Source organism: Schistocerca serialis, chromosome 11, assembly GCF_023864345.2.
Source record: "Schistocerca serialis cubense isolate TAMUIC-IGC-003099 chromosome 11, iqSchSeri2.2, whole genome shotgun sequence".
In the NCBI taxonomy this organism is placed as follows: Eukaryota; Metazoa; Arthropoda; class Insecta; order Orthoptera; family Acrididae; genus Schistocerca; species Schistocerca serialis.
The window spans coordinates 141096367-141113225 of NC_064648.1; the positions used below are offsets into that span (position 1 = coordinate 141096367).

A 16859-nucleotide genomic window follows, 5' to 3' on the forward strand; every position below is an offset into this window, starting at 1 on the left:
AATGTGCCATGTATACAACAAAACACAGTGCTCATACAATCGTCTGCCAGTAGAAAAATGTCAGTCCTTAGGAAGCCTATGCAATGCTTCATAACAACGAATTGCATCCGATGAGCATGAACATGTCAAAACTGTTTACTCGGAGCAGTTACAAGCGGATCCATGCGCATGCGCAGTTGAGTTGCGCATGTACCTTCTCCCGCTTCTGGCTACAAAAGTGTTGCTGTCAGCTGTATAACAGGGTGTATACGACCCGGGAGATCCGGAAAGAAACCCGGAATTTTTCCATCTGGGAGAAAACCGGGAAAATCCCTGGAATTGTTTAGAATTACGGGAATTTTTCATTGTTTTAGTTTTCAGTTAATTTTTTGTGATTTTGACTGGTAAGAACCAATACTCTAACAAAGGATATCACTGTATCCCGCTACTGCAGAGTAATACTGCAGCAACAAAACGTGAACGAGAGAAAAAAACTGAAAGTAAAACTTACATTGCAAAGGAAATGTGCCTTATACAACAAAAAGACAGTGCTCATACAAGCGTCTGCCAACAGCAAAGTGTGTCAAAAGCTTTAAGAAGACTGGAATTCTTTATAACAACAAATTGCCCCAATGAGCGTGACGTGACAACTGCTTAAATTAGATTCGTTTGAGCAGTTGCGGGCGGGCTGTTTAGCATGCGCAGTTGAGTCGCGTATGAGTAAAATCTTCTCCCGCTTCTGGTTACAGAAGTGTGGCTGGGCGCCACTACTTAATATTGTCACGGTTCGTAAATACAGTAAATCTGGGGCTGATGCACACAGCAGTCTGAGTTGGGGTGGGGAGTCACCATGTGACCTGTGTTTACCTTCAATGGTTTTGTTGTTTCTTGTTCGTTTATTGCTCTCGCGTTAAATGATATCAAACGGATTTCTTTGGCCGGGAGCTATCACATGAATTAAAATACGTTCGCGTAATTACAGAAGCCTAAAATATGTTATTAGTTTCAGATTTTATTTTCACCTTTCTGTGACAGTCAAGCATTAATCGCCTTACAGAACAATGAAGTTATTTTTGCCAGTTTGCTAAAGAGATTTGGCACACTATTTGAAAAGAAGTGTTTAATTTCACACTATTGGCTAGTTTCAACTGTTCGCTGCATTTCAAGTGCACGTATGGCATTATGCCATAATAAAGAACCAAACATGAGATAATAAAGTACTGGTACTCCAAGAAAATTTACATACGAATGTGCATTTTAAGCCGAATTCTTCGTTTTAGTATGGTTCACGAAATTCCGACGCTCTTGAAGTAAGATCTTTTAATGTTTTACACGTACGAACATACGGGCTTCCTGAGTCACCATAGCTGCGCAAGCGCGCTGACGCCTGTTATCTGGCGCTCACTTGCAACTGCTGAAATAGGTCGCGGGAAAATATTGCGAATGGTGGTTTGAAAAGCGTGACATTCAAAGCAGGTTTCCTTTTACACAAGATGAACTACGTGCGAGAATGTACAATGAATTTCTTAAATCACAAAGCGTCTGACTCTGATTTAAAAATCAACTCTTTGAGGACGACCATTTAGAAGAATTTAGAGCCCAGAAGATCAGACATTTACGTCGTTATTAAAAATTTTACTGGCACATTTGTGTGATGTTTTTCAGGTGTAACATGCGCAAAAACGGTCAACATTCTATAGTAGTGGAAGCTTAGCTTCTCTTCCAGCTTGTTAATCTTGGAGACCAATATTATATGTGAATGCTATGTATATTAATTTAAACCATTAACTTTTCTTATTTGTGTGTTCGCGCTACTGAAGAGTGATCTTGCTATTGGCTGACTACATCACGTGTCCTATGCTGCCATCAGCTGACGAGATCATGTGACATGAACTATGACTGTCTTACAAAAGCGCATCGCAATCTCGATTTCAAAGTTTCGGAAAGTAACATGCGGTGTTTGGTGGAATTCAAATTTGTTGTTGTTGTTGTTGTGGTCTTCAGTCCTGAGACTGGTTTGATGCAGCTCTCCATGCTACTCTATCCTGTGCAAGCTTTTTCACCTCCCAGTACCTACTGCAACCTACATCCTTCTGAATCTGCTTAGTGTATTCATCTCTTGGTCTCCCTCTACGATTTTTACCCTCCACGCTGCCCTCCAATACTAAATTGGTGATCCCTTTATGCCTCAGAACATGTCCTACCAACCGGTCCCTTCTTCTGGTCAAGTTGTGCCACAAACTTCTCTTCTCCCCAATCCTATTCAATACTTCCTCATTAGTTATGTGATCTACCCATCTAATCTTCAGCATTCTTCTGTAGCACCACATTTCGAAAGCTTCTATTCTCTTCTTGTCCAAACTATTTATCGTCCATGTTTCACTTCCATACATGGCTACACTCCATACAAATACTTTCAGAAAGGACTTCCTGACACTTAAATCAATACTGGATGTTAACAAATTTCTCTTCTTCAGAAACGCTTTCCTTGCCATTGCCAGCCTACATTTTATATCCTCTCTACTTCGACCATCATCAGTTATTTTGCTCCCCAAATAGCAAAACTTCTTTACTACTTTAAGTGCCTCATTTCCTAATCTAATTCCCTCAGCATCACCCGACTTAATTCGACTACATTCCATTATCCTTGTTTTGCTTTTGTTGATGTTCATCTTATATCCTCCTTTCAAGACACTGTCCATTCCATTCAACTGCTCTTCCAAGTCCTTTGCTGTCTCTGACAGAATTACAATGTCATCGGCGAACCCCAAAGTTTTTATTTCTTCTCCATGAATTTTAATACCTACTCCGAATTTTTCTTTTGTTTCCTTTACTGCTTGCTCAATATACAGATTGAACAAGATCGGGGAGAGGCTACAACCCTGTCTTACTCCCTTCCCAACCACTGCTTCCCTTTCATGTCCCTCAACTCTTATAACTGCCATCTGGTTTCTGTACAAATTGTAAATAGCCTTTCGCTCCCTGTATTTTACCCCTGCCACCTTTAGAATTTGAAAGAGAGTATTCCAGTCAACATTGTCAAAAGCTTTCTCTAAGTCTACAAATGCTAGAAACGTAGGTTTGCCTTTCCTTAATCTTTCCTCTAAGATAAGTCGTAAGGTCAGTATTGCCTCACGTGTTCCGGTGTTTCTACGGAATCCAAACTGATCTTCCCCGAGGTTGGCTTCTACTAGTTTTTCCATTCGTCTGTAAAGAATTCGTGTTAGTATTTTGCAGCTGTGACTTATTAAGCTGATAGTTCGGTAATTTTCACATCTGTCAACACCTGCTTTCTTTGGGATTGGAATTATTATATTCTTCTTGAAGTCTGAGGGTATTTCACCTGTTTCATACATCTTGCTCACCAGATGGTAGAGTTTTGTCAGGACTGGCTCTCCCACGGCCGTCAGTAGTTCCAATGGAATATTGTCTACTCCGGGGGCCTTGTTTCGACTCAGGTCTTTCAGTGCTCCGTCAAACTCTTCACGCAGTATCGTATCTCCCATTTCATCTTCATCTACATCCTCTTCCATTTCCATAATATTGTCCTCAAGTACATCGCCCTTGTATAGACCCTCTATATACTCCTTCCACCTTTCTGCTTTCCCTTCTTTGCTTAGAACTGGGTTTCCATCTGAGCTCTTGATATTCATACAAGTCGTTCTCTTATCTCCAAAGGTCTCTTTAATTTTCCTGTAGGCGGTATCTATCTTACCCCTAGTGAGATAGGCCTCTACATCCTTACATTTGTCCTCTAGCCATCCCTGCTTAGCCATTTTGCACTTCCTGTCGATATCATTTTTGAGACGTTTGTATTCCTTTTTGCCTGTTTCACTTACTGCATTTTTATATTTTCTCCTTTCATCAATTAAATTCAATATTTCTTCTGTTACCCAAGGATTTCTACTAGCCCTCGTCTTTTTACCTACTTGATCCTCTGCTGCCTTCACTACTTCATCCCTCAAAGCTACCCATTCTTCTTCTACTGTATTTATTTCCCCCATTCCTGTCAATTGCTCCCTTATGCTCTCCCTGAATCTCTGTACAACCTCTGGTTCTTTTAGTTTATCCAGGTCCCATCTCCTTAAATTCCCACCTTTTTGCAGTTTCTTCAGTTTTAATCTACAGGTCATAACCAATAGATTGTGGTCAGAGTCCACATCTGCCCCTGGAAATGTCTTACAATTTAAAACCTGGTTCCTAAATCTCTGTCTTACCATTATATAATCTATCTGATACCTTTTAGTATCTCCAGGGTTCTTCCATGTATACAACCTTCTTTCATGATTCTTAAACCAAGTGTTAGTTATGATTATGTTGTGCTCTGTGCAAAATTCTACCAGGCGGCTTCCTCTTTCATTTCTGTCCCCCAATCCATATTCACCTACTATGTTTCCTTCTCTCCCTTTTCCTACACTCGAATTCCAGTCACCCATGACTATTAAATTTTCGTCTCCCTTCACAATCTGAATAATTTCTTTTATTTCATCATACATTTCTTCAATTTCTTCGTCATCTGCAGAGCTAGTTGGCATATAAACTTGTACTACTGTAGTAGGTGTGGGCTTCGTATCTATCTTGGCCACAATAATGCGTTCACTATGCTGTTTGTAGTAGCTTACCCGCATTCCTATTTTCCTATTCATTATTAAACCTACTCCTGCATTACCCCTATTTGATTTTGTGTTTTCAAATTTATACCTTCATAATACGAAAATATGCAGCGTACATATTGCTGCACATCAAAGGTCTTCCAAAACGTGGTTCCCGACCACCCCCCCTTCCCCCCCCTCCGTGAAATTCGTTTTCTAAAGTGCCTGGAAATTCTACTCCGGTATATAAAACCATACACATTCAAAGGATTGATGAGTTTTACTGTGCCGAAGAAGAGTAGACTGTCACTTAACACGGAAAAAGTGTTTTTCACCTGGGAGAAAGTGTATTTTTAACCGGGAAATATCCGGGAATTTTTTTTCCTTGTCCACGTATACACCCTGTCAGAGGCATTTGAACCATTTTGGCCTATATCGATGTTTCGTTGAATGGTTTGCACACTGTCTCTTGTTGATGACCCAGCATTTAAATCTGCAGCAATTTGCAGAAGGGTTGCACTTCTGTCATGTTGAACGATTCTCTTCAGTTGCAGTTGGGCCAGTTCTTTCAGGATTTTTTACTGGCCACGGCAATGTAGGAGATTTGATGTTTTACCGGATCCTGATATTCACGGTACACTCGTGAAATCGTTGTACGGGAAAATCCCGACTTCATCACTGTCTCAGAGACGCTCTGTTCCATTGCTCTTGCGCCGACTGCAACACCACATTCATCTTGACAGCCTGCCACTGTAGCAGCAGTAACTGATCTAACACCTGAGCCGGACACTTCTCGTCTTATATAGGTGCTGCCAACCACAGTGCCATATTCTGCATGTTTACATCTCTCTGTATTTGAATAAGCATGCCTCTACCAGTTTCTTCGGCACTTCAGTGTAATTGCATTGGGTGTCAATTATCAACTCAATTTTGGATTCAAACACTGTCGAAAGTTAACAAAACCAAACTGTACAACAGAATAAATAAACTTTTTATGTAACTTTATTATAGAACAGGAACAAAAATTTTGTGATTTTTCAGCTAACTGTTCACTGTATAGCCAGATTATATCGTTTGAACTTGGCTGTGAAGATTTTAGTTGTGCATGTCTTCTGACTGTGTAGAATAATTTCATTTTTCTAGAGGAATAACTGTCTAATTCAAAATTTTCATATTTTTCTCTGAAACACAGTGCTGTATTACGTTCTGCTCCTTAAAGAATAGACTTATAAATGAAACCACTATTTTGGTAAAACACAGTTTATATAGAGCAGGAAAAAATGCTAATAACTCACGAATTTTAACATAATTGACTCCTAAATGTGTAGTTACGTGCGCCAATCAGCAGTTAGTGTTTGTGTGTAGAACTGGAAAAAAACTAGTCACCTGGCTGTTTTTCGTATGTCACAATTTTTTGGGTGTAATACGTTGACTCTTCCCTTAGAGTGTTTATTGTTATCACTGTATACAGGAAAGATTTAGTGTGCATGTCTGGTGAATCAGAAATTTCTGGTGCTGATAAATTGTAATTAGCACTATACTCAGTCCCCAGCTTTTTGTATTCCAGAATTTTGTGGTCCCAGTTAGAATGCCTTCGTCTTCTGAATGTGAATTCCACTTCAATTTCCAATTGGAAGATTGTGTCACAGATGTAGTACAGGATATATTACTTAGAGGACTTTGACAAACTGACAACTGCAAACTGTGTAGAGTGTGCGACGTTTTTCAGTTACACCGATAATTTACTTTCAAACTTTATTAGTATTCTCCCAACTGTCGGCCACTCATATTCGTTGGCCGACTTACGTTCTGCAGTTATCTTAGGTCGATGGCACGATTGTTGATGTGACTCACCTGTAAACTGTTCACATGAGGAATAACAATTACTGTAAAAACTAAGTAAATCAATCCTTAACACACAACCCCGAGTTATCTCGTTTATTATTATTTTGGTAGAAACTTTAGATGCCGAGTATACTCGGGAAACTTAACAGAGCTTCGAAAAAGTAACAGCCCACTTATAATTTGTCTGAGCACCAGTTCGACCACTAGAGGGCACCTGGACCTGCATTTGTAGGCTGGATGTCGTGTTTTGGTTGATGTGGTTGTCATTAGATATTGTTTCTACTGTGTGCAGCTTTGCATGTCTGACAACTAAATGCACGCTTTCCTGGGTTTGACATAGAATTTAGTGGCTCAGAAAGTGTAGAACAATGTGACGTTACCCCACTGGAGACAGTGACGACGGATGGTCAGTTGAGTGACAAGTCCTGCCAGTAGTACGAGATACACATCCATTGCGCACCAGCCACCTGCTCCGAGATTTATGTTCACATCAAATCATTGTGAAATACATGTGTAGACTTTATTGTTACAAGAAAATAACAAATGACTTCAAGTTTTAGGATATTTTAGTCAAAGTCCTGTGCACTAGTATACTCAGAAGTTTATTATTGGTGATTTTCGAAGTTTTGTAAGTCATTTTGAGCTTTAAAAGATACAGGGTGGCGCACGAAATGTGTTACCAATTGTTTTTTCCACAATTTACGACGCATTTCAGATATCCCACTGGGATCTCTACAGCAGTACCAGCGGAGCTTGGAAAAACAAATGAGTTACGAAATGACGTATAATTCACGATACTGCCGCTAGGAGACTAGTAAGCAGCAATGGCTGACAATGGAAGACTGACGACACAGCAACGATCGGCAATTGTTACTTTTTCACGAAACGAAAAGCTTTGTTGTGACTCAGAGACGTTTTCGACAACAGTTTAACACAATGGGTCCCTTGCAAGAAGACAATCCACAGTTTGTACGATGAATTTGTACAGGAAGGAACAGTATTGGAAGCGAAGCGACCTCGGCCTAAGCCTGTTTGTTCGCTGGACAATATTGAAGCGGTACGAGTTGCTGTACAGAGAAGTCCCAGGAAATCGTGTAGAAAGGCAGCAGTGCAACTGGGAATATCCAGACGCTCCGTTCAACGCGTTCTTAAAAGTGACCTCCATATGTACCCATACAAGATGACCTGTGCACAGAAGCTCACTGAAGAACACAAGCAGCAGAGACTACTGTTTGCTCAGTGGGTGGAGGATAGGGAAGAATCAACAACGTATGGTTTTCAGGAGAGACACATTTTCATTTAGATGGTGTGTTTAACAAACAAAATGTAAGCTTTCGGGCCACTGAAAACCCACAAGTGCTTCATGAATAACATTATGCTCAGAGGGTGACAGCGTGGGCAGTAATTTCCAGTCACGGACTCATTGGACCCTTTTTCTTTGAAGAAACTGTGAACAGCGAGCGTCATTTGAGCATGCTTCGCAATAGCTTCATTCCACAGCTACTTGCTACTGCCTTGCCCTTCAACACGCAGTGGTTCATGCAAGATGGAGCAAGGCCACATACTGCAAACACTGTGTTGGAGATTTTACACGAGCGTTTCGACATGCGGATCATTTCACTCAGGTTTCCAGGTCGCTTCAATCCTGGACAAAATTGCCCCCCCCCCCCTCCCCCCCCCAATAGTCCAGACCTCAATCCGTGTGACTCTTTTCTTTGAGGGTACCTAAAGGAAAAAATTTTCCCGAAACGTCCACGTGATTTAATGGAACTCAGAAGACTTATTCTTCAAGCTTGCAGTGAAATTACGGAAGACATGTGCCGTAGGGTAATCACTAACTTCAGTGTTCGTTTGAAGGAAGTTAGGAAACGAAATGGACATATTGAGCATGTGCTGAGTTGGAACAAATCTGCGTGGACGGCTCTTCATTGTAGTATATGTGCGTTTCAGATTGTGTTGACAAAGTTTACATTCAAAAACAAAATGGTAACACATTTCGTGCGCCACCCTGTATCTTTAGATGTCTGTATGTAATGTTGTAATATTGCTACAAGAATTTGCTATGCTGAAATCGGGTGCTAATAGTAGAATAAAAGCGGGTTAAAAGCTGCGAGCTGTCTGGGGAGAAGTTAACCGTGCATTACTGTGCAACTGTTTCACCAGGTAACTAGTCTAGGCTTACCACATTACCAATCACACTAACATTGATTATAATCTTTTAGTCATACAACAACCGGTAATATATCTATATATAAAAAGGAGAATTTAAATAAAAAGAAAGAAATCAGTTTATATTTGGAAATTTATTTTAAGATTGTTCATTGAAATTTCAGCATATTATACGTGAGTTATAACTGAGCTGGTGCCTTGTTTGATTGTAAAAATGTGAGATTTTAATCTTACGGAACACATCAAATATGGAGCCAAGATTGGGAGACTGCATACAACCCTGCATTCACAAAACAACACCCAAAGAACGTTGAAACATAAGCAAGAAGAAATTAACCACAACCAACAGATTCAGTTTTCACCCAAAGAAATTACGTTCGTAACACAATCCTGTCCGTCATGTAATTACCACACACTGGTATACTAAATTCATATTAACTCTTTGTGAAATCTTCCCAAAAAGAATAGCTGAAGGCTACTTTGATGATTACACCACATGCTCCACGTGGTCAACTTGGTTTACAGAACGCGTATAACTCCACAGTAATTTTGATAATTAAAATAAATTCGATCGAAAAGCAATTGACAAAAGAAAAACCTTGAACTGGTTACTAACGTCTTACTCTTAACCTGATGGGTCAAACAGTTATATAAGCACGTGGTACTGGTCTCGCAAAGTACACTCCACGTGGGTTGAACATAAAGAAAAGCATAAAGAAAAGTTGCTATATTGTAAAATATTGTCAAGACGAGACGTTATAATCACACAAGCATTCACATTTAAGATTGATGATCTTAGTTAGAGTTACTGATCAACACGTGGTTCCACTTTACTCACAAAGTAATGACAAAGCAACTACCGCAAAATAATCTGAACTTCACACGAGAATTACACTCCGCTGCAATTTAAGATAGCATTAGATATTTTAGAGCTAAATCTGAATTCAAGGTATTAAGTTTTCAGTTAGGCTGAACTTAAGAAATCCATTGTCCTACGGACTTAGCAGACACGCGCTTAGCCGGAGATCTTACCACTTCAGACGCTCGCCACGGTCCCACAGCAACTGCCTACTGCCGAGCGTGCTTCCTGAGGGTGGCTCACAAAGACAAACGGAAGTGGCCAGAGGGGCAGCTTCCTATACGAACATGACAACGGACGGACAGAACCATACTACGGATAGAAACCTCTTTGCTTTTAGGAAGCGTAGCTACCTGTTCCGACGTTGGTCCTACTGTTCTCTAGCAGACAGGCTTGTCTGCTACCCTCAAGCATGCAACTACAAATACATTTGCTCATTCATACTCTCACAAAGAAGGGAAGGGGGATGACAGTATCTTATCATATACAGTATATAAAAGAAAGCGGATGTAGGTTCCGTATGAGACTGTGTGACATGAATTACATATAAACTGTGTTTTAAAGTGTAGTAGTGTGACAGATCGTTCTTGTTTATGTGTAAAAGCAACACGTTCCACTACTGTCTCCTCCCAGATAGTCAGAAACGCCACAGTAAATTTAGGAGAGGAATTTACTCCATAAATGACAACAGATTTAAGAAATTAAACATGAAAGGAATCCAACAGACCTTTCAATGTCATTCACTATAGGATGCTTTTCATTGATAAAATAATATTCTTTCGAACATCGAGGCATGTTGCTACTGTAACAGCTACTGAAAAGGTGCAGTTAGTCATGACTTGTCCGTGATTCATTAACAAGTCTGTAATCGTGTATAGTGGTAAAGTTCAACTGATGGTGAGAATGCTTCTTTTGTAGATCCCAGTTTCGCTTCTTCGATAAACATTGGACAGAGAAATATGGGGTACTTCAAAAAGACATTCAGTTCGACAAGACTTTCATCATCAGTGAAGACAGAAATTTGGAGTGAATTTTAGCTTGCACATTGACTCTAATAGTTTACCTCAGTTCCAATTGCAAGTTCCCAGTAGGTGTCTCCCTTGCGCAGTTAGCCTGTTCATTGCCCACTCTGCCTCAAGTTGAGATGGCAGTAACGAAGTTTTGTATTTTCCATTTCAACTGTTGCTGTATTCGTTTTTGTGCTGTTACATTTCTATTAATTTATCTGCATTGGCATATTTAATAATAGTTTGGTGGAACTACACAAGTATGAATTTATTTATCTCTTGTTGTGATATCACCTTTCTCATCTCTGAAGTATTATTCTTGGTAATTCACAGGTTAATGTCACATATCTAAGTAGAGAACAGGATATTGTTGCAAGATTGTTTCCAATTCCAGAAAAAAAAAATTATACTTTATGTACTTTTTGTGAAATTTCTTATAAAGTTTTGCATCCAATGTTGAGCCATTCTACCGTATCTTCCTTCGTCGTCGTCGTCTTTGTTGTTGTTGCTGTGAGGCACCGTTATATCAAGTGGAAAGGCGCGTCGATCTTAGAGCATGAGATGTGGTAACCTTAAGTCATTGACAACACACAACGGTCACGGTAGCACCTGATTCCAGAATGGCTGCAATAGTTAGGAACTACGAACTACCCCCTCTTGACCGGGGCCCCAAAACTTAACTCGTAACGAGATCCCTTCGAAGCAAATTGTCATAACGGTCGTCTATAAAGGCTTCGTACAACGAGAAGAAATGTTAGTTTATGGAATAATAACAGATACGACCAAACTGTCTTGTTTCTTCTGTTTTATTTAACGTAACTTTGTTCAGTTTTATTTCGCATTCACACTCTGATGTGGAGTATATGCGAGTGCCTGAACCCTAACTCCCAAGTTCCATCGAAACCCTTTGATGAACGGTTTTGGTTGCTCGACACCAACAGTCAATGATAATGATGCGGTATTTTGTTATTGACTCTTGTAGTTTAGCCACCGGCCTCCACGAAAGTTTGTTAGGCGTAAGACACCTTTCTCTCCGATCCGCTATTATTAAGAGTTCGCGTATAAGCTAACGTTTTTCTCCTTTTCATAAATTGGAGCCCGCTCTCCGCGATATAATTAAAAAAAAACTGTCTCAATACCGCGTCCCTCGTGAGATGCGTATAGATTTAACCCGGAATTGACCGCCCTGTAGGTGTACTCAATTTAATGACCACACTTCGCTATTCGCGATTTCGTGTAACTAAATGTCCTTTTGTTATACCGTAGTTATTTAAAACTCGCCTCTATGTTTTTTTTCACAATGCATAATTAGCACTTCTTTATATCTAAGTGTAAACGAAAAAATTACTCCGTATCATCGGCTTCGTCGGTATAAAGCAAAACATCTCAATATGCCCAATTTTACCTCTTTTTATAGGATCGGCTACCTTACTTACTAGTTTACTACATATTATTTCCAATAACACTAAACAGGTATCGCCGTTATATTTTAATTGTAGTCAAAAGCATATTATTATTATTATTATTATTATTATTATGACCGACCAAATCATAACAAATCGGGCGGCGTGCGTTTTTAACTATAGCTTTACACTCGCCCAGCCTTTATTCATGCAATATTATATATGAAAATACAGACAGGACCGAAAGATCGATCTCTCTACCGTAACCAATAGAGGCAAATACGCTATTCAAGTTCCGTTACATCTATCTTGACTCGTATTGTTACACCATGCCCAGAGCATCTTTCATCTTAAGCCATAAGTTATCAAGAATACACGTTGTGGGGCAGTTGCGACACTGCAGTTGATCTTCAATGTCCTGGACTTCACCACAATCACATTTGTTGTTTGCTTCATCTTTAATAAGATTTGTTTTGACTGATACTACAACTCTTACGATGTTTTCTCCAAAACTTCCAGCTTGATGTATTGTTGCTGTTCATCTGTTGTGAGACAGGACAGTCGTGTGGGGGCACATTTAGCTAACAAGTAGAGGTCCCCAGCAGAGCGATCGACTTTCTGAAACCAAATATACGGTGATGTAGGTTAAGATCCCAGGTATCAAACCTGCAGCCATTCATTCTGGTTGGCTCTCATTCACGAGTAACTGATAAAAAAAATTGGAATTTCACACTGTGGTCAATAACGTAAAAAAAGTCGTATTACTGCAACCTCCCAACAGAAAATTCTCATTTGTAACCTCCCTACAAAATTCTTTCTCATTTGAAACCTCCCTCCAGAAAATTTAATAAATAATATGAATAATTTTATCATTTAACCTCCCCACAAAAATTCATTCTGATCTAATCTAAGCTCAAAATTCATTCACATTTAGCGTAACCTCAAAACAGAAAATATTAACATAAATGTTATTCACGTTTAGTGTAAGCTCAAAACAAATTCCTAAACCTCTCAACAGTAAAAATTATAATTCTGTCGTTCACATTCAGTGTAATGTCCCAATATAAAATGAATTCAGTAACCTGGTAATAAAACGATGTAACTAACCTCTCAATTAAATTGTCGTTCACTTATGACTTTTCAATAATTCACTGTGAATTTAACCTGGTAAATTTTGGACGACAGCAGTGCTGCGTCATGGCCTTGAAAGATCATTTTGAATAAAAAAAAAGGAAAAATTCTTACCTCAATGAAGGCGCCGGATATATCTGCTCTTACAATAAATTTTTCTGGCACAGCTCTGTGCAATACTGGCTGACCTATTTGTCATTTATGAAAGGAAGCAACTGATTTTTCTATTGCAATAATCGGGATGATCATGGATCGGAGGAATTAGTAAATTTTTTAAATTGAAATGAATGGTTGTTAAAAGTTACTTTTTATGAGGAAGATTATTATTACGAGAGTTCTAAAAACATTTACATGCGACTTGAGATAACATTATTACATACGGGCAAGGCTGCTTTTTACCTTATACAATAATACTCAGGCTCAGACATCGCTGCACCGCGACTGGGCCAGCCAACACGATACACCAGACCAGACCAGACCAGACCAGACTCCAGACTAGCAACAACTTACTGCTACAGCTACACAGTTCCTACTGCAGTCAACACTACTCTCTGGTCAGAGATTTTCTTATACCTTGCATATCGCAGGAGCAATACACCTCTTACATAACCCTCCACTGGGGGGGGGGGGGGCAAAAATTTGGCAGCAATGGTGAGTCAATTGGACTTGCCATGAGCAACAAATTTTTCTAAAATCTACTTAATTAAGTTGACAGTCCCAGAGTATATATATATATATATATATATATATATAAAGTGCAGAACATGAAATGAAATAGAGTGCACATGCACTGAATACAGAACATATCAAGCAATGACAAAATGTATACATAATGAGTACAAAACATTTTAACAAATGACATAAAGTGCACACACACTGTATATATCTCTACCATTTTACAAGAACTAGGAAAGGAAAGGGAATGATTGCATCATGGTTGTAGCACAGTAGGTTGCACGTAGCTGCACTGAAAGTCCATATATTTCTACAGAAGCACAACACCAAATGAGACAATCTGAAGTTCTCTTCCCTGAAGTATTAATCAGTGTAGCCAAGACACTGAAACGTCGTATTAATATTCAATGTTATCATTTTGGTAGTACATTAGGTACACCAAACAAGTGGGACCATAATATCTCCATCGTTTAAGGTGGTGGACAGCATGATGTGTCAACACCACATGCCTGCAGAATTGATACTTTTCACCAACGTAGAATTAGTGCAAAATCCAAATGTAGTGCTCCATGATCATGAGGATGGACAGGACAAACGGATATTGCGTTAAGGTCAGAAGGTGAAGGACATTAAGTCTTATACTAGTTATCATAGAAAATTACACTAGTCTATCAACCGATTTGAGTAATTGTTGGCACTCATTGCCTAGTTACTAAACATTTCTGTACTATGTATGGAGTATTACAGAACAGTATACGTAAGTCATCTGATTACACTAAATATTGGCAGTCATTGGCCAGTTACAAAGTATTCATATAGTTTTATAAAACATTCAGTATTATTCAGAACTCATCATTCAAAATGAGAGTTAATTACTGGCATAGCATTTATAAAGTATAACAAAAGTATTATTTACAGAAATTATTGGCATAGCATTTATGCATTACTACAAAACATCATTCAGTATTATTCAGAACTCATCATTCAAGTGACATAGGACATATTTAAAATGTAACACACTATAACTATTACTCAAGGTCTATTTTTTGTGCTAGCAATGCATTGCATTGGGATCGATAATTAATTACTGGGGGATGAAAATATTTGCTTTTGACTTATTGCTGCAAATAAGGATTAGTAACGTCATTCGTCGTGAGTCAGCTGTAGCAAGGTTATGAAATAAGTAGAGTATATGTGATCACAATCATGAATGACACACACAAATGGGTAAAAAAATGCAAGTACTAGAACAGGTTTAATAACTAACTGCTTATAGCACATTAATTTCATGAATAGCTTCTCCTGGAAAAAATACAAAATTGATTATTCAGCTGAAAGAAGAATCGCATATATGCTGAAAAGTAGTGAACTTCGAATTAACAGGTAATGAAACGTGTACTCAATATTTATGTTTTCTAGCTGTCCTTTCCAAAACATTCAGTCATTATACCATGCGACATAAGACCTAATGTCAAAATGAACTGCAACAAATACTTAAATAACTACATAGCATCTGTTAACTAATATATCAACTTCTTCATTATTCTCATCTGCAAAGAAAAACTTAAGTGGTGCGTTAAGTGGCCATATAAAATTCATCACTATCATCACCTGTAAACAAAAACTTCAATATTCATATCACCATAACTTCATTATTATCATCACCTGCAAAGAAAAACTTCATTAGTCATATTACCATATTCTTCATCACTATTCATCATCATTCATTATCATCTGCAAAAAGACACTTCATTATGCATATTACCATTTACTTCACATAACTACTCATAGTATAGAGTTTCTTATTTCTAGCATATTTCATCACTAAAACTAAGATCTGTAGTTCTGTCTGACAGCCTGCATCAATCGCCTCGTATTCTGAAAAAAAAAAAAAAAAAAATTAAGACTGCTATCACATGATGTGTATAGTATATTCTTGTTAATGCTTGTTAATGCTGATCCATTTACTCTTCATCACAAGGTATTCCATTTTCTTTCGTTCATTCTGAAGGTCAAATTCCCATTTCATAGTAATCCACTGTGGTTTGTTTAATTTATTTCTTTCACACGTTATTGCTTTGAAAATGATGAATAAGGATTAATATCTTGCATTTACATCTTATACCCATTAAATAAAAACTTGTTTCTAGTGATATAATTAAGCATACAGCATAGCATGACAGAAAACATATTATGTCAAAAACATAGTGTTCAGGTGTAAAAAATGTACACAGTCTCATAATGCAGTAGCCAAAAGTGTAGAATAGTCAAGATATTGAGATACCATAAGGAAACATGTTAAAGTCAACTGGTGTTTGTTATATGTTAAAGATTTCGTAGTGCTTACAAACAAAACAGGAAAACAATCATACATACACGAAAAATGGAAAATGTGCACGGTCTGATATATAACAAGAAATAACTTTCTTTGTGTTCAGCTTGTATGTTGTGTAGTTGATAGAGGCGAGAATTGAAGACTTTAATGGAGAAAGAAAGTGACAAAATTAATATGTCACTACATAGAATTGCATAATTGGTCATAAAATCTGTAAGTTTATCTGGAAAAATGTGCACGGTCTGATGTGTAACGACAAGAAGAGCGACCTGCTAACCTTACCTTGCCAGGCACTTGCCGAGAAAAAATACGATAGTCATCAGTAAGTAGTCACCTAAATATAATTGCATCATTGGTCATATAAAAATCAGAAAATGACATTACAGTGTGATAAATCATAAAGTATGTTCATTCAATAAAGGGTTTAATATTGGAGACATGGTGATTGCCTTTACTTCTTCTGGTTCGCAAAGTTTCGACGTGTACTACATTGGGGTGAGGAATGCTGCGAATTCTGTATGGACCTGCATATAGAAGCTCAAATTTACTGCATCTACTCTTTCCTCTGTTGGATAAATAATGTGTGCGTACTAATATCTTCTGTCCAATGTGAAAGTCACGGCATGTACAAACCTGTTCTTGCTGTCTTCTCCGGCGCTCTGCGGCACGTTTGATGTTGTTCAGCGCAATGTCAATTATTTCATGGTGTCGTAGTCGACGAGATGTAGGAAAGTTTACTAATTCTTTAATTTTGTTAGGTGGTTCAACATTTTTCAGTATAACAGATGGAGATAGCATAGTGGATTCATTTGCTATGGAGTTAATTACATCTTGGAATGACAGTATGTGTGTATCCCAATCAAT

At 38.4% G+C, this 16859-nt stretch overlaps 1 protein-coding gene across 1 annotated transcript in view; it reads left to right on the forward strand.

Annotated features, from left to right (window-relative positions):
- LOC126426703 (ankyrin-3-like) overlaps positions 1 to 16859 on the forward strand; it is a 501231-nt gene that overhangs the window by 201249 nt on the left and 283123 nt on the right. The window lies entirely within an intron of this gene.